The sequence below is a fragment of the Pan paniscus genome, chromosome 4, assembly GCF_029289425.2.
Source record: "Pan paniscus chromosome 4, NHGRI_mPanPan1-v2.0_pri, whole genome shotgun sequence".
Classification (NCBI taxonomy): Eukaryota; Metazoa; Chordata; class Mammalia; order Primates; family Hominidae; genus Pan; species Pan paniscus.
In genome coordinates, this window is record NC_073253.2 from 18,069,769 (window position 1) to 18,094,191 (window position 24,423).

General features: G+C 35.4%; 1 long non-coding RNA gene across 2 annotated transcripts in view; it reads left to right on the top strand.

The window, feature by feature from the left end:
* The window catches only part of LOC117980227 (uncharacterized), a 161,459-nt gene that overhangs the window by 36,003 nt on the left and 101,033 nt on the right, over positions 1–24,423 (top strand). The window contains exon 2 of one of the 2 annotated variants that reach the window (XR_004671427.2): positions 20,664–20,804. The exons of the other annotated variant lie outside the window; for it this stretch is intronic. This is a non-coding gene — a long non-coding RNA (uncharacterized LOC117980227). The remainder of the gene's footprint in view (positions 1–20,663; positions 20,805–24,423) is intronic. 2 annotated transcript variants of the gene reach the window in all.

The window sequence follows — 24,423 nt, forward strand, 5'->3', positions numbered from 1 at the left end:
CTTTGCTATTGTGAATACTTCTGCAATGAACATATGCGTGCAAGTATCTTTATAATAGAATAATTTATATTTCTTTGGGTATATACTCAGTAACAGAATTGTTAGGTCAAATGGTATTTCTGCCTCTAGATCTTTGAGGAATTGCTACACTGTCTTCCTCAGTGGTTGAACTAATGTATGTCCTGACCAACAGTATAAAAGTGTTCTTTTCTATCCACAACCTTGCCAGCATCTGTTCTTTCCGGACTTTTTAGTAATCACCATTCTGACAGGTATGAGATGGTATCTCATTGTGGTTTTCATTTGCATTTCTCTAATGATCAGTGATGTTGAGCTCTTCTTCATATATTTGTTTTCCACATGAATGTCTTCTTTTGAGAAGTGTCTGTTCATGTTCTTTGCCTACTTTTTAATGTTTTTTCTTTCCTTGTAAATTTAAGTTCCTTGTAGACTCTGCATATTAGACCTTTGTCAGATAGATAGATTGCAAAAATTTTCTTCCATTCTGTAGGTTGTCTTTTCAAACCGATGATAGTTTGTTTTGCTGTGCAGAAGCTCTTTAGTTTAATTTTACCTAGATTTTCTTCTAGGGCTTTTATAGTTTTGGGTTTTACATTTAAGTCTTTAATTTATCTTGAGTGAATTTTTGTATATAAGGTGTAAGGGAGGGGTCCAGTTTCAATTTTCTGCGTATGGCTAGCCAGTTCTCCCAGCACCATTTATTAAATATGGAATCCTGTCTCCATTGTTTGTTTATGGCAGGTTTCTTGAAGATCAGATGCTTGTAGGTATGTGGTCTTATTTCTGAGTTCTCCATTCTGTTCCATTGATCTATGCATCTGTTTTTGTACCAGTACCATACTGTTTTGGTTACTGTAGCCTTGTAGTATAGCTTAAAGTCAGGTAGCATGATGCCTCCAGCTTTGTTCTTTTTGTTTAGGATTGTCTTGGCTATTCAGGCTCTTTTTTTGGTTTCATATAAATTTTAAAATGGTTTCTTCTAATTCTATGAAAAATGTCAATATTAGTTTAATGGGAATAGCATTGAATCTATAAATTGCTTTGGGCAGTATGGCCATTTTCATGATATTGATTCTTCTGATGCATGAACATGGAATGTTTTTCGATTTGTTTGTGTCCTCTCTGATTTCCTTGAGCAGTGGTCTGTAGTTCTCCTTGAAGAGGTTCTTCACTTCCCTTGTTAGCTGTGTTCCTAGGTATTTTATACTCTTTGTGGCAATTGTGAATTGGCGTTCATTCATGATTTGGCTCTTGGCTTGTCTGTTGTTGGTGTTATAGGAATGCTAGCGATTTTTGCACATTGATTTTGTATCCTGAGACTTTGCTGAATTTTCTTATCAGCTTAATAAGCTTTTGGGCTGAGACAATAAGATTTTCTAGATATATAGGATCATGTCATCTGCAAACAAAGATAATTTGACTTCCTCTCTCCCTATTTGAATACATTTATTTCTTTCTCTTGTCTGATTGCCCTGGCCAAAACTTCCAGTATTATGTTGAATAGGCATGGTGAGAGAGGGCATCCTTGTCTTGTGCCAGTTTTCAAGGGGAATGCTTCCATCTTTTTCCCATTCAGGATGATATTGGCTATGGGTTTGTCATATATGACTGTTATTATTTTGAGGTATGTTTCTTCAATACTTAGTTTATTGAGAGTTTTTAACATGAAGGAGCTTGAATTTTATCGAAGGCCTTTTCTGCATCTATTGAGATAATCATGTGGTTTTTGTCTCTGGTTCTGTTTATGTGATGAATTACATTTATTGATTTGCGTATGTTGAACCAACCTTGCATCCCAGGGATGAAGCCAACTTGACCATGGTGGATAAGCTTTTTGATGTGATGCTGGATTCTGATTACCAGTATTTTATTGAGGATTTTTGCATTAAAGTTTATCAGAGATATTGACCTGAAGCTTTCTTTTTTGTTGTTGTATCTCTGCCAGGTTTTGGTATCAGGATGATGCTGGCCTCATAAAATGAGTTAGGGAGGAGACCCTTCTTTTCAATTGTTTGGGATAGTTTCAGTCAAAATGGTATTACCTCTTTTTTGCACCTCTGGTAGAATTCAGCTGTAAATCTGTCTGGTTCTGGGCTTGGTTGGTAGGCTATTTATTACTAACTCAATTTCAGAACTCATTTTTGGTCTACTCAGGGATTTGATTTCTTCCTGGTTCAGTCTTCGGAGACAGTATGTGTCCAGGAATTTATCCATTTCTTCTAGATTTTCTAGTTTATGTGCATAGAGGTGTTTATATTGTTCTGTGACGGTTGTCTGTACTTCGGTGGGGTCAGTGTTGATATCCCCTTTATCATTTCTTATTGTGTCTATTTGAGTCTTCTCTCTTTTCTTCTTTGTTAGTCTAGCTAGTGGTCTATTTTATTTTATTTTTTCAAAAAACCAGTGCCTGGATTTGTTGATTTTTTTAAGGGTTTTTTTTGTGTCTCTATTTCCTTCAGTTCTGCTCTGATCTTGGTTATTTCTTGTCTTCTGGTAGCTTTGGGATTTGTTTGCTCTTGGTTCTGTAGTTCTTTTAGTTGTGTTGTTAGGTTGTTAATTTGAGTTGATGTAAGGATTTAGTGCTATAAATTTCCCTCTTAGCACTGCTTTAGTTGTGTCCCAGACATTCTGGTACCTTGTCTTTTTGTTATTATTAGTTTCAAAGAACTTCTTGATTCCTACCTTAATTCATTATTTATTCAGGATGAATTCAGTAGCAGGTTGTTTAATTTCCATGTAGTTGTGTGGTTTTGAGTAAATTTCTTAGTCTTGAGATCTAATTTGATTGTGCTGTAATCTGAGTGTTTGTTATAATTTCAGTTCTTTTGCATTTGCTGAGGAGTGTTTTACTTCCAATTATGTGATTAATTTTAGAGTACCTGCCATGTGGTGATGAGAAGAATGTATATTCTGCTGTTTTGGGGTGAAGAGTTTTGTATATATATATATATATATCAGATTTGTTTGATCCAGAGCTGAGTTCAGGTCATGAATATATTTGTTAATTTTCTGTCTTAATTATCAGTCTAATATTGTTAGTGGGGTTTTAAAGTCTCTCATTATTATTGTGTGGGAGTCTAAATCTCTGCATATACATTTAGGATAGCTAGCTATTTTTGTTGAATTGAACCCTTTACCATTATGTAATATCCTTCTTTTTCTGTTTTGATCTTTGTTGGTTTAAAGTCTGTTTTGTCAGAAACTAGGATTGTGACCCCTGCTTTTTTCTATTTTCCATTTGCGTGGTAAATTTTCCTCCATCTATTATTTTGTACCTATGTGTATCTTTGCACATGAGATTGGTCTCTTGAAGATAGCATACCAATGAATATTAGCTCTATCCAACTTGCCATTATGTTTCTTTTAATTGGGGGCATTTGGCCCATTTACATTTAAGGTTAATATTGTTATGCGTGAATTTGATTCTGTCATTGTGATGCTAGCTGATTATTTTGCAGACTTGTGTATGTGGCTGCTTCACAGTGTCACTTGTCTGTGTACTTCACTGTATTTTCGTAGTGGCTGGTACCAGTTTTTCCTTTCCATATTTAGTGCTTCCTTCAGCAGCTCTTGCAAGGCAGGCCTGGTGGTGACAAATTCCCTCAGCGTTTGCTTGTCTCAAAAGGATATTATTTCTCCTTTGCTTATGAAGCTTAGTTTGGTCAGATATAAAACTCTGGGTTAGAAATTCTTAAGAATGTTGGATATTGGCTCCCAAACTCTTCTTGTTTGTAGAGTTTCATCTGAGAGATCCACTGTTAGTTTGATGGGTTTCCCTTTGTAGGTCACCCGGCCTTTCTCTCTGGCTGCCCTAACATTTTTTTTTTTTCTTTTCAACTTCAGATTATGTGTCTTGGGGTTGATCTTCTCATGGAGTATCTTACTGCGGTTCTCTGGATTTCCTGGATTTGAATGTTGGCCTATCTTTCTAGGTTGTGGAAGTTCTCTTGGATGATATCCTGAAGTATGTTTTCCAGCTTTGTTCAATTCTCCCCATCTCTTTCAGGTACCGCAATCAGTTTTAGGTTTGGTCTTTTTACATAGTTCGATATTTCTCAGAGTCTTATTTGTTCCTTTTCATTCCTTTTTTGCTGTTCTTGTCGGCCCATTTTATTTCAGAAAGATAGTCTTCAAGCTCTGAGATTCTTTCCTCCACTTGGTCTATTCTGCTATTGATACTTGTGATTGTGTTGTGAATTTCTCATGTTGTGTTTTTCAGCTCCATCAGTTCAGTTATGTGCCTCTCTAAACTGGCTATTCTGGTTATCAGCTCCTGTACTGTTTTATTATGATTCTTAGCTTCTTTGCATTGGATTATAATATGCTCCTTTAGCTCAGTGCAGTTTGTTATTACCCACCTGCTGAAGCCTAATACTGTGAATTCATCCATCTCAGCCTTAGCCAAATTCTGTGCCCTTGCTGGAGAGGTGTTGCAGTCATTTGGAGGAGAAGAGTTGCTCTGGCTTTTTGAGTGCTCAGCATTTTTGTGTTGATTCTTTCTCATTTTTGTGGGCTTATCTACCTTCAATTTTTAGAGTTGCTGACCTTTTAATGGGGTTTTCGGGGACTTTTGTTGATGTTTCTTTCTGTTTCTTTGTCTTTTAACAGTCAGGCCATTCTTTGGTATATGGGTATGGAGCATTGGGTCTGCTTTTCCTCAACTTTTCCCTTACCTGGAGGTATCACCAGTGAAGGCTACAAAACAGCAAAGGTGGCAGTCTTTTACCTCTGGGAGCTCCATCTCAGGCAGGTACTGACCTGTTGCTGGCCCGGAAGCTCCTGTAGCAGGTGTTTGGAGACCCCTGTTGGGAGGTCTCACCAGTCAGGAGGGACAGGATCAGAGACCCACTGAAAGAAGCAGTCTGGCTGCTTTTCGGTAGAGCAGATGTACTGCATTGGGGGGCACTCTTTCTTTCCTTGTCCAGATAGCCTGGACTCTCTGGAGTCAGCAAGCTGGAAAGGCTGAGTTGACTAAACCACAAGACATTGGTCGTTTCTCCCTCAAGGGGCTCTGTCCCAGAGAGAGATCAGAGTTCTATCCATATAACCCTGGCTGGGGTTTCTCAAATTCTCATGGGGAGACCCCACTCACTGAGGAGGGATAGATCATGGTCCTACTTAAAGAAGCAGTCTGGCCATGATGTGACAAACCAGCTGTGCTGTGACATGGGGGACTCCTCCTCATCAGGACTGTCTGGGCTCCCTGGAGCCTGCAGGCTAGAACAGCTGAGTTTGACCTAACCACAGAAATGGCAGCTGCCCCTCCCCCTGGGAACTCCTCTTCCTCAAGCAGTCTCCAGCCTGTTGTACTGGCTGGCTGGAATTCTAAGCCAGTGGCTCGTAACTTGTGAGATGCCTTAGAAGTGGGGAAGTGGAGCCCACTGAACAGTGGTGCTTGGCTCCCTGGATTCAGCCCCCTTCCTAAGGGAGTGTACGGATGCATCTCCTGCCTTGCCGGGATTCCCAGAGCCAGAGTTTGTAAAAGTTCTGGGTGTCTGTGAAGAGACTGCACACAGCTCTGTGTAATGAATCCAAGGCCCTGATTGCATGGTCTCATGTGTGGATCTCCTGATCCATGGTTTGCAAAGATCTATGGGAGAAGCATGGTTTCCTGGGCAGGGTTGCACAATCACTCAGGGATTTCTGTGGCTGGGGGCGGAGGTTCCTTCAGCTCTGTGCCACTCCTGGGTGGGCTGTTGCACCAGCCTGCTTTTCTTTGTTCTCTATGGGTTGAGTTGTCTACCTAGTCAGTCTCAATGTTAGAACCTGGATATTTCAGTTGAAAGTTTTGAATTCACTGCCATTTTCATTCCCCTCCATGAGAGCCATGGACTGCAGCTGCTTCTAATTGGCCATGGCAAATTAGAATGGCAAGTTGGATAGAGCTAATACCCATGGTATGCTGTCTTCAAGAGACCCATCTCGTGTAAAGATACACATAGGCTCTAACTGGTCATCTTGGCCTTTCCTACGCTGTTACTTTTTACTTCCTTTAAATAAATAGTATTTTTTATTCATTTACATGCTGGTAGTCATTTGGATTTTTCCAATTTTTGGCTAAGATGAAAAAACCCGTGTATAATTTTATGACGTGTGCTTTCATTTCTTTTAGTAAATATCTATCTGTAAAAATGCTTCATCATATAACAAGTATATGTTTATCTTTACAAAACTATGTCTAATTGTTTTCCAAAGTGGTCGGATTATTTTACGTTTCCACCAATAATATATGAGATATATTTTACATTTCCACTAATAATAATTCTGGAAGCTCCACATCCCCATCAGCACTGAGTATGTTCAGGCTTTTCCATTTACCTAGTCTACTGGATGTGTAGTGGTATTTCATTGAGGTTTCAATTTTTATTTACCTGATCACTATTAAAATCAAGTGTATTTTTTATGTGCATATTGGCTATTCTTGAATATATTCTTTTTTGAAGTATCTGTTCAAATTGTCTTTCTATTTTTAATAGGGTTATTTGTCTTCTTGTTATATTCTGAGTTTTAAAAATATTCCAGATACAAGATTTGACATATGTATGAGGTTTTTTTCATTCTGTTTGTCTCTTCTTATTCTCAAAGGAGTCTTTTGAATAACAGAAGATTTCAATTTTATGAAGTATAATTTGTTAATTGTTTTATGTGTATATGATCAATTTATCTGTGATAGGCATGTTTATGTCTTCCTTTTGAAACTATGCCTTTTTTTTTTTTTTGCACTGGTGATACAATCCTGAATAAAAGTGATGAAAGCAAGAAATTTGCTTTGCTTCCATTCTCAGAGAAAAAGTTTTCAGTCTTTTATCATTAAACATTATGTTAGCTGTAGGATTTTTAGAGATACTTTTTATTAAGTTGAGAACATTTCCTTTAATCAATATTTTGATATAATTTTTTTAATCAAAAGAGGTTTCAAATTTTTTGAAATGTTTGTTCTATATCTACCGAGATGATGATATAAAATTCCCATGTTCTTATGTTAGTGGCGTGAATTACACATCAACTTTGCATTCCTGGAATAAACAAATTTCACTTTTTCAGGTTTCATTTTCTTGATGTTGTTGAATGTGGTTTCTAAATATTGTATTAAGAATATTGCTTCTCAATAATAAAAATATTATTAATTTTCTTATTAGTAATATTCTTCTTAATAGTAAGAATATTACTTCTTAATACCATGATTTCGGTAGTCAGAAAAATGGCTCCCCCAAATATGTCCACATCCTAATCCACTTTATCTGTGACTTTGCTACATCACATGGAAAAAGGAACTTCAAAGATGTGTTTCAAGTTAAAAACCATTAGCTGGGGATTATTCTGCATTATCAGAGTGAGGCCAATCTAATGACAAGAGTCTTTAAAAGCAGATAAGCTTTCCCAGTGGTGGTCAGGGAGATGTGTCAACAGAAGCAAGGTCAGAGGAACGTGGTGTTGCTGGCTTTAAAGATGGAGGAAAACGGCTATAAACCAATACATGTGAGTGGCCTCTAGAGACAGGAAAAGGCAAGGAAACGGATACTGTACCAGAGCACCAGGAAAGGAATGCAGCCTTGCCAATCCTTGATTTTATTCCAGTGTGTCAGATTTCTGACCTACAGACCTATACGATAATAAATCTGTGTTAAGCTACTAAGTTTGTGGAAGTTTGTTCCAGTAACAGCAACAACAAAAAACTAATACAATGTCCACGAAAGATATTTGTTGGTAGGTTTCTTGTAGTTTTCTTCTCATTTATTATCAAGGTAATACTGGCCATATAAAATGAGCTAAAAAGTGTTCTGTCCTGTTAAATTTTATAAAAAGATTTGTATTATTTTGTGTTACTTCTTCCAGAAATGTTCAACAGATTTCACCAATGAAGCTATCTTAACCTGTACCTTTCTTTGTGAGCAGGTTCTAAATTAAAGTTTGAATCATTTAATGATTATAGAGCATTTCACAGTTTCTAAATTCTCCTGTCTGTTTTTACATTTCATATATTTGTTTATTTTAGTTAAAACTTTGAATTAATTAAAATAATATTCCCTTAGGATTTTTTTAATGTCTGTAGGATCTATAGAAGTACTCCCTCATTTATTCTTAAAACTGTTAATTTGCTTCCTCTCATTTTTACTTGACCATTACAGCTAGAAATTAATCAATTCATCTACATTTTCAAATTAGCAGCTTTTAGATTTTTTATTTATTTTCCTGTTTGCCAGATTTTTATGTTACCAATTTCTGCACAGATTTTTATTATATTCTTTCTTCTATATACTTTGGATTTAACTTGCTTGCTTGTTTCTTAAAATAAAACTTAGACCATTGATTTAGCCCTTTTCTAATGTAAGTATTTACAGCTATGTATTTTTCTTTACTCACTCTTTTTTCTCCACTTTCAAAATTCTGATAATTTAATTTTATTTTCCTTCAGTTAAAATGATTTGGGTTTTCTTCTTTGACTCATGGAGTATTTAGAAGTGTGATGATTAATTTCCAAATACTTGCCAGTTTTCCAGACATTGCTTTTTCCCTCATATTGTTGTGTTTTATTTCAATTTAGTTTTATTATAGTCAAAGAACATACTCTGTAAAGTGTCAATACTTTAAAATTCATTGGGAATTGTATTATGACCCAGAAAATGGTATAACTGTGACATTTTCATATGCATTTGAACAGACTGTATTAGGCAGTAAAGGAATGTGGTATTTAAAAATATGAATTACATCAAGTGTGTCAGTAGTGTTCAAATGTTCTGCATATTTACTGATTTTATGTTTACTTGAAATTACTGGAAGAAGAATGTTGAAATCTCTAAATGTAATTGGAAAGTCTCTACTTTTCTTTGAAGTTTGTCTGTTTTGCTTCACTACTTGAGCAACTCTGTTATTAAATGCATACATACTTGGGATTATTATGTCTCTTTGATGAATTGAACTTTTTTTGTATTGTGGCTGTCCCTTTTTTCTTTTGATAATGTTTCTTCTTATGAGGTTTACTTTCTCAAATATTACTATAGACATTTCAACTTTCTTATAATTGATGATTGAATGATATAAGTTTTTCCATTCTTTGGCATTTAAACTCTTGGCCACTTTATAAATAAGTGGAAAGAGAAATTGATTAATGGGTACAAATAATAGATTTTCATAGAAGAAATAAGATCTAGTGTTCAATAGAGCAGTAGGGTGACTATACAATAATCAATTGTATTTCAAAATAGCTAGAGGAGAATAATTAGAATGTTTCCAGCATAAAGAAAAGAAAATATTTAAGGTGGTGGGTATCCCAATTACATTGACTTAATTTTTACAAATTATGTAAATGTATTAAATTGTCATGTGCATCCTGAAAATATGTACATTTATTGTGTATCAATAAAAAAATTTAAAAGTGATATACAGATAGCATGTATTTGCTTACAGACAATATATAGTTGGTAACTGTTTATTTGGATCTTTTCTCTTTTCTTCTTTGTTAGTCTAGCTAGTGACCTATCTTATTAATCTTTACAAAAAACCAATTCCTGAATTCACTGATCTTTTGAATGTTTTTTCATGTCATGATTTCTTTCAGTTCAGCTCTGATTTTGGTTATTTCTTGTCTTCGGCTAGCTTTGAGGTTGATTTGTTCTTGCTTCTCTAAGTCTTTCAGTTGTAATGTTAGGTTGTTAATTTGAGATTGTTCTAAATTTTCAATAGGGTGTTTAGTGCTATGAATTTCTCTCTTAATACTGCCTTAGCTGTGTCCAGAGATTCTGGTTTGTTGTATCTTTGTTCTCATTAGTTTCAAAGAACTTCTTGATTTCTGCCTTAATTTCATTATTTACCCAAAAGCCATTCAGGAGAATGTTGTTTAATTTTCATGTATTTGAATTGATTTGAACAATTTTCTTAGTCTTGACTTCTATTTATATTACACTTTGGTCTGAAAGTATGTTTGGTGTGATTTCCGTTCTTTTGCCTTTGCTGAGGATTGTTTTATATCCAATCACATGGTCAACTTTAGAGTATGTGCCATATGGCAATGAGAAGACGGTATATTCTGTTTTTGAATAGAGAGTTCTGTAGATGTCTATTGTATCCATTAGGTGCAATGTTGAGTTCAGGTCCTGAATATCTTTGTTAATTTTCTGCCTCATTGATCTGTCCAATACTGTAAGTGGAGTGTTGAAGTCTCTTACTGTTACTGAGTGGGAGTCTATATCTCTTTGTAGGTCTCTAAGAACTTGGTTAAGAATCTAGGTGCTTCAGTGTTAGGTGCATATACATTTAGGACAGTTAGGTCTTCTTGTTGAATTGAACCCTTTACCATTATGTAATGCCCTTCTTTGTCTTTTTTGATCTTTGTTGGTTTAAAGTCTGTTTCATCTAATATGAGCATTGCAACCCTGCTTTTTTCTGTTTTTAATTTGCTTGGCAGATTTTCCCCCACCCCCTTATTTTGAGCCTATGTGTGTCATTTCATGTGCGATGAGTCTCTTGGAGACAGCATACCTTTAGGCCCTAGTTTTTTATATACCTTGCCACTCTGTGTGTTTTAAGTGGGGGCATTTAACCTGTTTACATTCAAGGTTTTTATTGATGTATGTGGATTTGATAGAATATCTCCCCAGAAAATGGGTTTTTATTCTCTATCGCATTGTCAGTCTGCAAATTTTTCAAACTTTTATGCTCTGCTTTCTTTTGAACACTTTACCGCTTAGTAATTTCTTCTGCCAGATACCCTAAATCATCTCTCTGAAGTTCAAAGTTTCACAGATCTCTAGGGTGGAGGTAAAATGCTGCCAATTTTTCTTTTTGCATAGCAAGAATCACCTTTACTCCAGTTCCCAAGAAGTTCCTCATTTCCATCTGAGACCACCTCAGCCTGGACTTCATTATCCATATCGCTATCAGCATTTTGATCAGAGCCATTCAACAAGTCTCTAGGAAGTTCCAAACTTTCTCACATAGTCCTGTCTTCTTTAGCCCTCCAAACTGTTCCAACCTCTGCCTGTTACCCAGTTCCAAATTTGCTTCCATATTTTCAGGAATCTTTATAGTAGCACCCAACTCCTGCTACCAATTTACTGTATTAATGGATTCTCACACTGCTAGGAATAAATACCTGAGACTGGGTAATTTATAAAGAAAAGAGATTTAATTGACTCACAATTCTGCATTGCTGGGGAGGCCTCAGGAAACTTACGATCATGGCAGAAGGTGAAGGAGAAGCAGGCGCCTTCTTCACAGGGTGGCAGGATGGAGTGAGTACAAGCAGAGGAAATGCCGGACACTTATCAAACCACTAGATCTCGTAAGACTCACCCATTATCATGAAAGCAGCATAAAAGAAACTGCCCCCATGATCCAATTATCTCCACCTGGTCCTGCCCTTGACACATAGGGATTATGGGGATTACAATTCAAGGTGAGACTTGGGTGGGTACATAGAGCCAAACCATATCAATTTGCTTATCTTAAAAGTACCTCATTTCTCCTTTGCTTAGAAAACTTAGTTTGGCTGGATATGAAATTTTTGGTTGAAAAATTTTTTCTTTAAGAGTGTTGAATATAGGCCCCCAATCTCTTCTTGTTTGTAGGGTTTCAGCTAAGAGGTTCACTGTTAGTCTGATGATATTCTCTTTGTAGGTGACCCACCCTTTTTCTCTAGCTGCCTTTAACATTCTTTCTTTCATTTCAACCTTGGAAAATCTGATGATTACGTTCTTGGGATTTATCTTCTTGTGCAGAATTTTCCAAGAATTCCATTTGTTTCCTGAATTTGACTGTTGGTCTCTCTAAAAAGGTTGAGGAAGTTTTCATGGATGAGATCCTGAAATATGTTTTCCAAGTTGTTTGCTTTCTCCTCCTCCCTTTCAGGGATGCCAGTAATTCATAGATTTGATCTCGTCACATAATCCCATACTTCTTGGAGGTTTTGTTCATTTCTTCTTATTCTTTTTTCTTTATTTTTGTCTGTCTTATTTCAGAGAATTAGTCTTTTAAGTTCTGAGATTCTTTCCTCAGCTTGGCTTATTCTTCTCTTAATACGGCTAATTGCATTCTGAAATTCTTGTATGGTGTTACTCAGCTCTGACAGACCCATTCAGTATTCATATATATATATATATATATACACACATACATACATATATATGTATGTATATATATTTATATATTCAGTTTCATATATTATATATAATATATACAATAATATATAAATATGTAAAATACATATATTTCATATGTCATATAGATATATGTGTGTGTATATATATATACACACACACATATACACACCAGCTATTTTATCCTTCAGTTCTTGTATTGTATTATTGTGATTCTTATTTTCCTTGGATTGGGTTTTGCCATCCTCCTGAATCTTGATGATTTTGTTTCTATCCATAGTCTCAATTATATTTCTGTCATTCCAGCCAGTACAGTCTGGTTACAAACTTGTTGGAGGACTGGTGTGGTCTTTTGGAGGACATACAACATTCTGGCCATTTGAGTTACTGGAGTTCTTGCATTGGATCTTACTCATCTCTGTTTGTAGGTGTTCCTTTAACTGCAGTGTAGATGGAGTACAGTCAATAGACTTCTTTTTTTGATATGTTCACTAGGCTGAGGCTTTATGCACGGTTTTTATTTGAAGCTGACTTCTTGTCTCTGGTATCAGAGGTGGGTATATTAGTGAAGCATTTTGGTGTTGAAGGTTTAGGGTGTGATTCAGTAGGTGGTACTTAGGATTATTGGTCATTTGGTAGACTGTTGCTCAGTTGTGTAGCTCCCTTGTCTTTCCTCACAGTGGCTGTTGTGTTCCCTCTCAATGCTCTGAAAGTGTGAATTCCTCTCCCACTAGAGTGCTGGCATAAATTATGAGTTGGCAATCCTGGGCTGTCCACAGCAGCTCTCAGGCAATCTCAGGGTTTATATTCCTTCCCCAACTTAGAGGCAGCAGAGGAAGGGACCTTAGTAAGTGCTTGTGGCCAAGTGTGTTTTTCTTGTCTCCTGGGGGCTCCACCTCAGAGGGATGTAGATCAGTAATTGCTCAGTGCAGTCAGCCCAGGATGAAAAGTCTGAGCTGTGGGCCCAAGCCAGGGGTTCCCTATATGGTGACAGGCAGTGGGAGTTGTGTGAGACCCATAAAAAATGGAGTGACCTCCTTTCCTTGGGTCTACTGAAGCTTGTTGGAGGTGTAGATAATGCATTTAGGGTCTTTGCTCCTTCATTAGTCTGAGAGTAGTAAGGGTAGATCCACTGGATAGGCAGTGGCAGAGAAGCTTTCAGTTGCGTCTGGAGGCTCTGTCCAGGGAGCTGCTGAGTTGGTGCTGGCTTGATAGCTCTGGTGAGGGGCTGGCTGGAGGCCCAGGTCTGAAGGACCTGCCTGGTGAGAAGATAATGGACACCCCCGTAGCCGTCTGGCCAGTTTTCTGTCGGGCTGCTGTGGTATGTTGGGGTCCCAGTCCAGTCACTAGTCACCTCAGGTTTTCCAGTACCTAGAGGTCAAATTTTGATTTGTTCTATTTTTATCTTCTATTCCTCCTCATTAACATCAGGTTTTCCTTTAAATATTTCAGGAAATTTATAAAAGCTCTTTCAAAGTTATTGTCCACTAATTTCATCTTCCCTTCCATTTCTGAATGTTTCTATTTATTGATTTTTCTTATGTTTATGTGTCACATCTTTCTACTTCTTGTAATATATAGCACTTTTTATGGGAAGCAGGGCATTATAATAGTATGTTGTTGAATACTTGGATTTTGTATTTTCTTTTAAAGAGTGTTGGATTTTGTTTTGGTGGACAATTAAGTTATTGTGGGTAAGTTTGATCCTTTTGTAACTTACGTATAAACTTTATTAGAGTGGACCTAAATTAGCCTTTACCCTTAAACAAGCTTTAATATAGGGGCTGGTATATGTCTATAATTATGCTGTACACAATGGTTAGGATGTTCAACAAAGTGTCTCTATTCTTCCTAGTTGAAACTCAAACATTTCCCAGACCAATGTGAGTCCTGGAAATTATTCAGCTTTCTAACTCTTTGCCTCATAAAGTTTCACCCTATGCATATGTATCTTAGTATTCAGCAACATATTTAAGGGAATGCCTATGTGTATTTTTGGAACTCCTTTTCTTAGTAGCATCCTTTTTCTGTGCTCTGTCTTGAAAACTCCAGGTATCTCAGCCTTTCTAAACTCCATCTGTCTTTTCAAACCAGTGAGGCGATGGTGTTCTGCTTGGCTTTCTTCCCCCTACTCCATGGTCTAGAAAATGTACCGGGTAGAAATCTAAAGTGACCAAGGTCTCATTTTTTTCCTCTTCTCTCAGATATTACAGTATTCCACTTCTAATGCCCAATGTCTAAAATCAACTTTTAAATATTTTTTTTTCAGTTTTTTAGCATTTTTTTAAATGGTGGGAGGGTAAGTTATTATTTCATGTCCAAGGACCAGCACCCATTTTTAAAAAACAGATTGTTTCTAAGCTCTGTTTGAAGTTTTATGGTCAAAAATGATTGATGTTTTCTTGAAAAACTTAAATTATGTCATGTTCTGTTTTTATATATTAAGCTGGAATTTTGCTTCCTATAACTTTTTCACAGATTACAGTTACATCTTAAATCTGTAGGCTTCAGCTACATTGCATAGGTCTGTTTCTTTCTTTTTTTTTTTTCACATGACAGCTGTTTGAAATTAGAAGACAGAAAGTGCTTTTTTTTTTTTTTCCCGAGAAATGGTTTTCTGAATCTTTCATAATCTTGGATACTTTTTGGATATTGTCAGATTCAAAATATTTTTTCTAAAATATATTTCTTATAAATAATAAAAGCATTCCAGATGTGGTCTGATGAAATCATGCATATGGAATTGATCTTGTGTTATCAAATGATTAATAACTTTTATTTAAATATTGTTACTAGCACACTACCATAGAATCTATATAACTTCAACAAAATGCCACTTTTAACCTCTTTTTTTATTACAAAATATAGGGTTATAGAATCACAGAATTCGAGGGAGAGAAAACTATTGAGAACAGTTTGTGCAACTATGCCATTCTACTGAGAAATCTTTTTTTTTTTCTTCTTTTTTTGAGATGGAGTCTCACTCTGTCATCCAGACTGGAGTGCAGTAGCGCAATCTTGGCTCACTGCAACCTTCACCTCCCTGGTTCAAGCAGTTCCCCTGCCTTGGCCTCCCAAGTAGCTGGGATTACAGGCATATGCCACCACACCTGGCTAATTTTTTTTTGTATCTTTAGTAGAGACGGGGTTTCACCATGTTGGCCAGATTGGTCTCAAACTCCTGACCTCAGGCAATCTGCCCACCTCAGCCTCCCAAAGTGCTAGGATTACAGGCATGAGCCACCACGCCCGGCCTCTACTGGGAAATCTTTATGGCCTCCCTGTCACTTTCAGCAGAGCCCAAAGTCTTAATGGTGCAAACACAGCCTTGTCTACTTTTCTGCATTCATTACTCATCTTTGGCTCTATGATTTTTTGCTTCAGTAATCTGTTTTGTATTTCATAAATAGATTTCTTTCAGGGTGTTTTTTCCACGCTATTTTCTTGCCTAGAATGTCCTTTCCAACATGATTTCTTACCTAAAATTACATATCCTTTAAGAACCTTTACAGATACTGATTCATCCAGGAAGACTTTCTTCTTTTTAAAGCACTAAGGATGAGTTAGCTGCTTCTTCTCTTGCACTCATAATTTTTTTAATAACTCTGTCACTGCATTTAGTACATTTTACCATAATATCTAATGTACTTGTCTATCTGGAATACTGAGGATCTTGACTAGTATTATTTATCATTTTATCACTAGTGTTTAGTAAAACATCTGGGACATAGCATAAGTGAAATAAATGGCTATTAAGAAGAAAGTGAGTTTTACAAATTGGAAAGTTGATTTCTGAGAAACTAATTGACTTGTCTAAGGACACAGAGCTAAATCATCATAATCAAGTCATAGAACTGAAATTCTACATGTTTTTGAAATCATAGTTTAATTTTCAAAATTTTAGTTTTTGCATCTTAAATAGAGAAAACTCATGCCAGGCAACATAGTTTCCTAGAAAGTAGTGTTAGGCAAATATTTATGTTTTAAGACTTTCCTGGGGAGTGTAGTCTTTGAGATGTGGGAGAGAGGGAAAAGGGAGTGAGGCAGGAAGTAAAGAAAACGAATATGAGGGGGTGTGTTACTGAGTTAGCTATCACTTGACATCAAGTATAATGACTGTTTAATTTGGTAAGACTATTGCTGGGGAGACTGCATGATCTGCTGGTCTTATGGCAGTCCTTCTAGAGAGAGGAAGGGAGACAATTTATGTGCCAGATTTGTCTCTTACTGATCTGAGATTGGTTCCACAAAGATTGTCTCTCTAAGCTTATAGATTGAATATGCATGACTGTCAACTGGGTTCCAGGACATCTTTAAATGTCAGGGAGGACTTATTTCAATTTGCTTCAATTGTACCATCTTCACGTGAAAAATATCTCACAACTTTCTTATATAGTTCTTATTTGTTTTATGAAATTTTTACATAATAGGATCAGCTCTTTGCTAAAGTTGAGTGTGCATTTTGATTCTTTTTCCTCTCAAGCATTTTTGAGCACTAGAGTGGAGAAAAGGAAGTAAACAGAAAAATGGCAAGTATGATGCGTAATGAATTAAAGTTATTTTCCCCAAACTTTCCCCTAATTTTCTAAATGATAGAAACCAAATGGAAGAGCCTTTTTCGGGAAATAGTGTTATTCCTAGAGATCCCTAAGAGCTTTGGTAGTCATTTTAATTCATCATTTTTAGAAGTTCTAAACTGCTTTTTGTTTTTGAATTTGATAATTGTCATTTACCAATTTCTCTTACCCTAAGAGATAGTATATAAAACATGGTCTATAGTAGACTATTGCATGGACAGAAAACAATGGCCAGAAAACAAAATAACACGTAAAAACATGCTTAGTCAAGACTTTTTGATTCCCTTATCAACTCTTCAGAGATAAGTATGGTTAAAAGTTTGGTACATATTCTTCCAATTTTTATGCAACTTATGTGCAAACTTACACCTAGAGAAACTTTTCTATATTCCCTGCTCCGTACCTAGTCTCTTAATCTAGCTAGCTTTCTTTTCTCTTTCTTTTTTTCCTTCCTTCCTTCCTTCCTTCCTTCCTTCCTTCCTTCCTTCCTTCCTTCCTTCCTTCCCTCCCTCCCTCCCTTCCCTTCTTTCCTCCCTCCCTTCCCTTCTTTCCTCCCTCCCTTCCCTTCTTTCCTCCCTCCCTTCCCTTCTTTCCTCTTCTTCCTTCCTTCCTTTTTCTTTCTTTCTCTTCCTTTTTCTTTCTGCCTTTCCTTCTTTTCTTCTTGTAATTACACACACTACTGTGATGATTATTCTATCTGCATAGTAACTTTGGGTAAATTTGTGTGTAATCACTAAAAGTGGAATTGTTAGTTCAAAGGGAAGGCAAGATAGGTATTGCAAAAATATATTGTACCATTGGACCCTCCTTAAATGGTTGAGAATGCCCGGTCTCTTCCTCATTCAAATGAGTATTAAGTATTTTAATCTTTGCCAATCTGATGCATAAAAAAATCATTGTTCTGATTTGTATTTATTTGATTATTAAGATTCAAGATCTTATTGTTTGTTTATTGGTCAATTCTGTGAATTGCTTTTTGCAAGTCTTTTCATGTTTGTTTGTAAAATTTGTAAATTATTTATTTTTATTCTTATTTATTTACAAAGATATGTCTATTTTAGTATTAATTTGCAGATGTTTTTGCTATTTTGCATAGTAACCTATTTCAAATGGATTGAAAAAAATTTTTCCATTACTTTAAAATTTGCTTATAGTGTTTTATAATTTGGCTTATGGGATTATTTGTTATGAAACATTTAAATGACTAAGTTCTCAAATGTATTGATCTTTTCTCTTTATAGTTTCTGTGTTCATATTATTATCATAAAGATCTTTTTCATTTTAAAATTATAAAATATTTTTATTTTTACATTTTAATCTTCAAGTTGTCTTGATTTTGCTTTTGAGCATAACAAGAGGTTGTGTAATACCCTAAAAGACATAGTGACTCCAATTTCTGCACACAAAACATATTAGGTAGTCTACCTATTACTCATAGATTTAAAAGGTAATCTGTATTATATGTTGGAGTTTCATAAATCTTTGGGATCTCATCTTGTCTACTGATATATACTCTTATGTGATATTATTATATAATTTTATTATCGTGAATTCATAGTATATTCACACATTTGCTTAGTCATTTGTCTGTTTTAGGTACCATGTGAAGGCCTGGGCATATAACATGAAACAAGAAAGATAAGGCCCTTGCTTACATAGAACTTGGTGAAGAATCTAGACCATAACAAGCACACAGAGAAAACATATCACAAATTGTGCTAAAGTTCTGTAAAGGGATTAAGATGGAGTGTCACAAGACTGAATTAGACAGAGTGCCCTTGAAAGAGGTCAGTTGATAAACAGTCTTTATTTCTTATGCAAACTGAATTCCCCTTTATCACATAACAGAACATATTTACAAGTTCTAGGGATGAGGCCATGAACTTTTTCAGAGGCTCATTATTCTGCCACCTGCAAGAGGAGAGAGAACTGTAGTGCTGTGTGTGAGAGGAAACCTGGCATGAGCTGGGGATGGAAGCTATGGTCTTTTTTATTATGGCAAAGAGTTTAGATTTAAGTGAAAACAGCCATGGGGGGTTTTAACAGGGCCATACTATGATTTGATGTAAATTTTCAAATGTCTATTTTTAACACTGTTTAATTTTCAATACAATAATTTACTCTTAGATGTTAACTCTAGAACAGAAAAGCTAAAAGTTTTTCAAAAAAAACAAAAAAACGAGGAATTTTGATTGAACCATGCTGAATTTGTTGAACTATTTTATTAAGTGGTATCTTTAATATTTAGTCTTTTGATTGTACAGGATTTATACTTCCATTTATTCATTTGTGTTTTTAAATGTATACTTTTTAAAAATACTCTTTACCTTGGAACTGTATATTTCATGTGAGATTTAACCTTAGATGTTATGTAAAATTAAAAAATATTTTAATGTTGTATCACTGATTATTTTCAGTTAAATTAAATGCTCTTGATTTTGTATATTTTTCAAAAATCTAGTAACCTAGTAAAATTTGCTTATTCTAAGAATTTTCACTCAATACTTTTAGGGTTTCCAGGTAGACAATTTTCATATAATCTTAATTCTTTCATTTTATATTTACATGTTTAACTTAAATTGCACTGACAAAGGCTTACAGTATAGAAGTGATAAGTGTAGGTATTGATTAGTAATGAATGCTTACTTTATTAAGTGACTTACTTTAGCATGTATCATTTTTGTCCGTTAGTGTGTAATGCAATGAATTACATCATTATATTTCCTCAGTATTAAACTATTTTTTATTTCTGGAAGCAATGAATACTACTTTTCTCTTGGTACAATATTCTTTTACTTCTGCCAGACTTTATGGCTAATATTTACCTTTATGATATTAATAAAGTATCTATATGCATAAGTGATGTTTATCTATTGTAATTTTTATGCTCTCTTTGTTCATTGAATATTAAAGATACAGCAGGTTTATGAATAATGTTTGAAAGATCTCATGTTTTTCTATGCTCTGAAGCAAAATTAAAAACTTGACCCTTTGCTAAAATTTATGAATCTCATGCCTTTGTTATGGGTCTATTCAGGATTTTGAAATATTTTATGAAGTTGGTCATTTATATTTTCCAATAAAATAATTGCATTGGCCAGGCACAGTGGCTCACAGCTGTAATCCCAGCACTTTGGGAGGCCAAGACAGAAGGATCACTTGAGATCAGGAACTTGAGACCAGCCTGGGCAACATAACAAGCCTCTATCTCTACAAAATTAAAAAAAAAAAATTAGCTAAGCATGGTAGCATGCAGTTGTAGTCCCAGCTATTTGGGAGGTTGAAATAGGAAGATTGCTTGAGCCCAAGAGTTTGAGGCTATAGAAAGCTGTGATAGTGCCACTGCATTTGAGCCTGGGTGAAAGGGTGAGACCCTGTCTCTAAAATAATAATAATAATTATTATTATATGTATAAGTTTATTGGTATAAAGTTATACTTTATTCCTGTATGACACTTTGACCTCAAATTTTAGCCTTTAATCTGTGTCTCTATGCTTAATTTTTTTAAATCTTATTTCTTTATTCTTGGGAATATCTGCAAGAAGTTTTTATTTTAATACTATTTTGTAAAAGGAAGCTTACTTTAATAAATTATGCTTATTTAAAGTGTTAGTTGCTATTTTACTTTTATTGCTTCTGCTATCTAACTTTCTCTAAGAGAAGACTACCAGTACATGTGGATGCATAGTTTCTTGATAAAATTGATGACTCACTCTACTGAAAAACAAATAAAAAAAAATCTGAGTTCATTATGCATTTCACTCCTTAGGTAGAATATTTTAAAATTTTAGCACTTATATTTCTAAATTGTTTTTATTCTTCTTTGATTCATTTATCATAGTCTCTTGTTTTTGATTTATGGATGCCATATGGTCTCAATTTCCATGGAGAATACTAACTCTCTTCTTTCTTGTATTAACTCTGTTTCATTAGAAAAATGACATTTACTGCCTTTGAGCTTCTTTTCAGAATACTGAGTATGTTCCTGTGTCACCTTATTTGCCAATAGTGCCAATTTTTAGAATGGAGGGTGTAGATCCATCCTTTGCAACTGCTGAGGACCTCCTCAGTAAGGCACTGAGCCAGGAGTCTATACAGCCATGCCAACAGGTAAGTATGCTCACCTTCTTCTCTGGGTTACAATGTCAATTCGCTTTGCTACAGGCATATCTTTTGACCATGACAACACTTTGTGGGTTTTTTGTTTTGTTTTTGCTTATTTTTATTTTCTTTACTAGGGAAACAGTACACACTCGTACTAAAAAGGCATTCTTTTCTTGTCTGTAGTGGAATTGTCCAAGTTGTTTGGCTTGATCTCCAGGGTCGACTTTCTAAACCAACAAGTTTTTAATCCTCTGATGGCAGAATATTAGGAGTGTCTGTTTCTGGCCTGGATTTTAGTTGCTGAGGTTATAAGTATGTAGGGAAAGAATTACTGTAGAAATTAAAGTTTCCAGGGATTTTATTGCTGTGCTGAGTCATTTATCCTTCTTGTGTTTTGGGGCTGAAAGTTAGCTGGAGAACTATTTATCTTTTCTCTCTCTTCTAATGCCAGTAATCCAAGTCTACTTTGCCAAAGTCCCAATTTTCTATTGATTAAGCCAAACTTCCACATGGTGTGAATGCTACAGTTAAATGCATTCTGTGTTTAGGAAAGGCACAGTTCTTAAAGCCATCTTCCACAGGGCTTCCATATCACTTCCTCTTTCAACCCTGAGTTGTGGATTATTTTATTGAAAAAATATTATTTCTAATGTTTCAAAAAGCTTTCCTTTGCTTGAGTTCAGTTATGAGTGATATCTACTTGTCTTCATCAAGAAATTTTTTAGCTGATTTGATGGCTGATGCCTGTAATCCCAGGACTTTAGGAGGCTTAGGTGGGAGGATCACTTGAGCCCATGAGTTCGAGATCAGCCTGGGCAACACAGTGAGACCTTGTCTCTCCAAAAAAAAAAAGAGAATGTCTTCAATTTCTTGTCCATTGATAGTACATGTCTCTGGTACAATGCCTTTCTTTCTCTTCATTTTTCTTACATGCAATTTTTGTTGGTAATTAAAATAATATTTGGGAAAGAAAAAATGTATCCAGATAAATATGTCATCAAGAAATTAGAATTTGTAATCGGGTTCATTTAACAATTAATAGTTTTCCACATGTGACTCTTCTTCCAATAATTTCTTTCTAGGGCATTCTAAACTCTCAAATGTCACCCATGCACTTTGCCACCTTTAGTGAAAACTGTAGAGTTACGGTAGAGTTTGTTCAGAATCTGTGGCTCCTTAGTGATGGAGAGCAATTTGTTCAGCATTTTATCGAAATAGGAAGGGTTAATGGCCTTGTTTGTCCTGGGGCTTTTTTTTCAGTCTCTGAAAATGGAATTGTATGTTAATATGTAAATGAATTCTATATTTTTTGCAGCTACACAGCTCTTTACTGGAGGGGACCTCAAATACAATTTCTCTAAAAACTAATGTAGATCTCTTTTATTATTCCGAAAAGTCTGCCTCTTTTTTTTTTTTTAACCTGTCAGGCATATTTGGTCTAACCTTCTATATCCAGGTAGGCAAGTTGTCATTTAGCTACATTTTGCAGATGTGACAAGTGAGGCTCATAAAATTTAAGTAATTCTCAATATACCTAGTAATAAAATGCTAGAATCTAAATTGTCTATTTCTAATTAAAGTTATGCTGCTATCTCCCACAGGGCTTCCATATCACTTCCTCTTTCAACCCTGAGTTATGGATTATTTTGTCAAAAAAACTATTATTTCTAATGTTTAGGAAAGTTTTCCTTTGCTTGGGTTCAATTATGAATGATATCTATTTGTCATCATCAAGAAATTTTTCAGCCGAGCTGCTTCTACATCAAATGAGCTCTCTAAATTTATGAATAAAAAATTAGTAAAAAATATTTTATCAAGTATCTAATCTGTGTGATATACCAATATGGCTAGGAGGGATGTGCAAAAGTGAATATGGCATGATTCTGAAGAGTTAACAATGATCACGTTGAAGAAAGAAGCAGGGAAGATATAAAATAATATCGCTGTGCTCATTGACAGAGACAATAACCATTATTAACAACCAGAAGAACAATAGAAAGATGCACAGTAAGCACAGGTTTTTATTGTCAGAATAGCATCTTTATGATGTTATAGAACTGGAGTTGTCTCAGGCATGTTAACTTAAAAAAGTTTCCTGGAGTATCCTGGAGAATTTGATATCTCTAGAAACTGTTGCCTGTGTTGTGTCATCAAGGATGCTTCCTGGGCTCCTGGTGGCTCCTTGGCTCCAGTTATTGACCATGACATTTGGTGTCTGTCCTACTTGGCTCTGGATGTTCTTGACCCCTGGATGCCCCTGTTCACCCTTGTGACCTGGGCCTCTACCAGGTTCTGAACCTGCTGATTCCTTGCTGCTTCCTTGCTGCTTTTCAGTACTGACTTCTGCAAATTCCTGGTTTAAATTCTGCTTAGCCCAGCAGTGAGTGCCAGTGGGGACATATGTAGGCAAAGTGAATGGAGGGTTATATAACTGCCCAAACAACTCTTGCCAATTTCAGTTCAGCCAGAAGTATTCATTTTGACGTGGGTTAGGTATATAGAAAAGGAATCTCTTGATCAGACCTCTTAATTTAGTAATTCCTGGTTTCAATATTCCATACAATAAAGGAGTCCTAGTTTTATTATTACCCAATGCACTGAGTAGAGACAATTAAAATATAATCTGTAACTAAGAGATCTGTTGTAGAAAAGATAACTAAAAATAGAAAATCCCAAATGTTATCATTCTGGATAGAAGGCAATCTACAATAGGCAGGTAGTTTTAAAAATATAAAATTATCCTATTTTATTTGGATAGTTCAGGATGATGGACACATTTAGTTTTATGTTATTTGAGCCTCCGGGTTAGAAGGAGATCTCTCTCTCTCTCTTTCTCTTTCTCCTCCTCCTCCACCACACACCTTCTCTCTCCTTTCCTTCCTTTCTCTATTCCTCTTTTCTCTTTCTCTCTTTCTATCTCTCTGTCTTTCAAGCTGAGTATATCTATTATATATAAAGATAAGTTAGAGGGACCTTGATCTCCAAGATAAACTAATTGTAATCAATGTTTTCATAGAAGTGTCTTGTGCAAAACAAGTTTGCTGAAAATGGGAGAATTTTGTCTGCTTGTTTGTAAGAGATGGTTCTTGAGCACTGTTGTAGAGGAAAAGATCCTATCTCTCACTGAAGACTATTATATTATCAGTATCAATCCACCATCAGAAACAAAAAATAAAGAGGTCAAGCTTTATGAATGTTCCAGTTGTTCTTTATGTTCACTTGTACTTTGTAATTTTTTTTTGAATTTTAGGCAATTCTCTAGGTGTATAGAGGTTATGGTTTTAGTTTGCATTTCTCTAGTCACTACCTACATTGAATACATCATTCACAATCTTGAACAACTTTCACATAATTTTCTTAGTTGCTACCCGTATCTTTTCTCTGGTGAATGTTTATTCATTCTTTAATCCAAATTTCATTTGCTATCTTCTTATTATACAATTGTAAGTCTTTATGTAATCTAGATACACATGCTTTATCAGATATGTGTTTTGTAAATATATTCCTTTGTTACAGAACCAAACCTGGTTCAACTTGCCTGGCATAGGAAAGCCAAAAATCCACACCAAGATTTTGCAGCTAGAGAAAAGAGGGCATTTATTCACAGGGCACCAAGCAAGGAGAA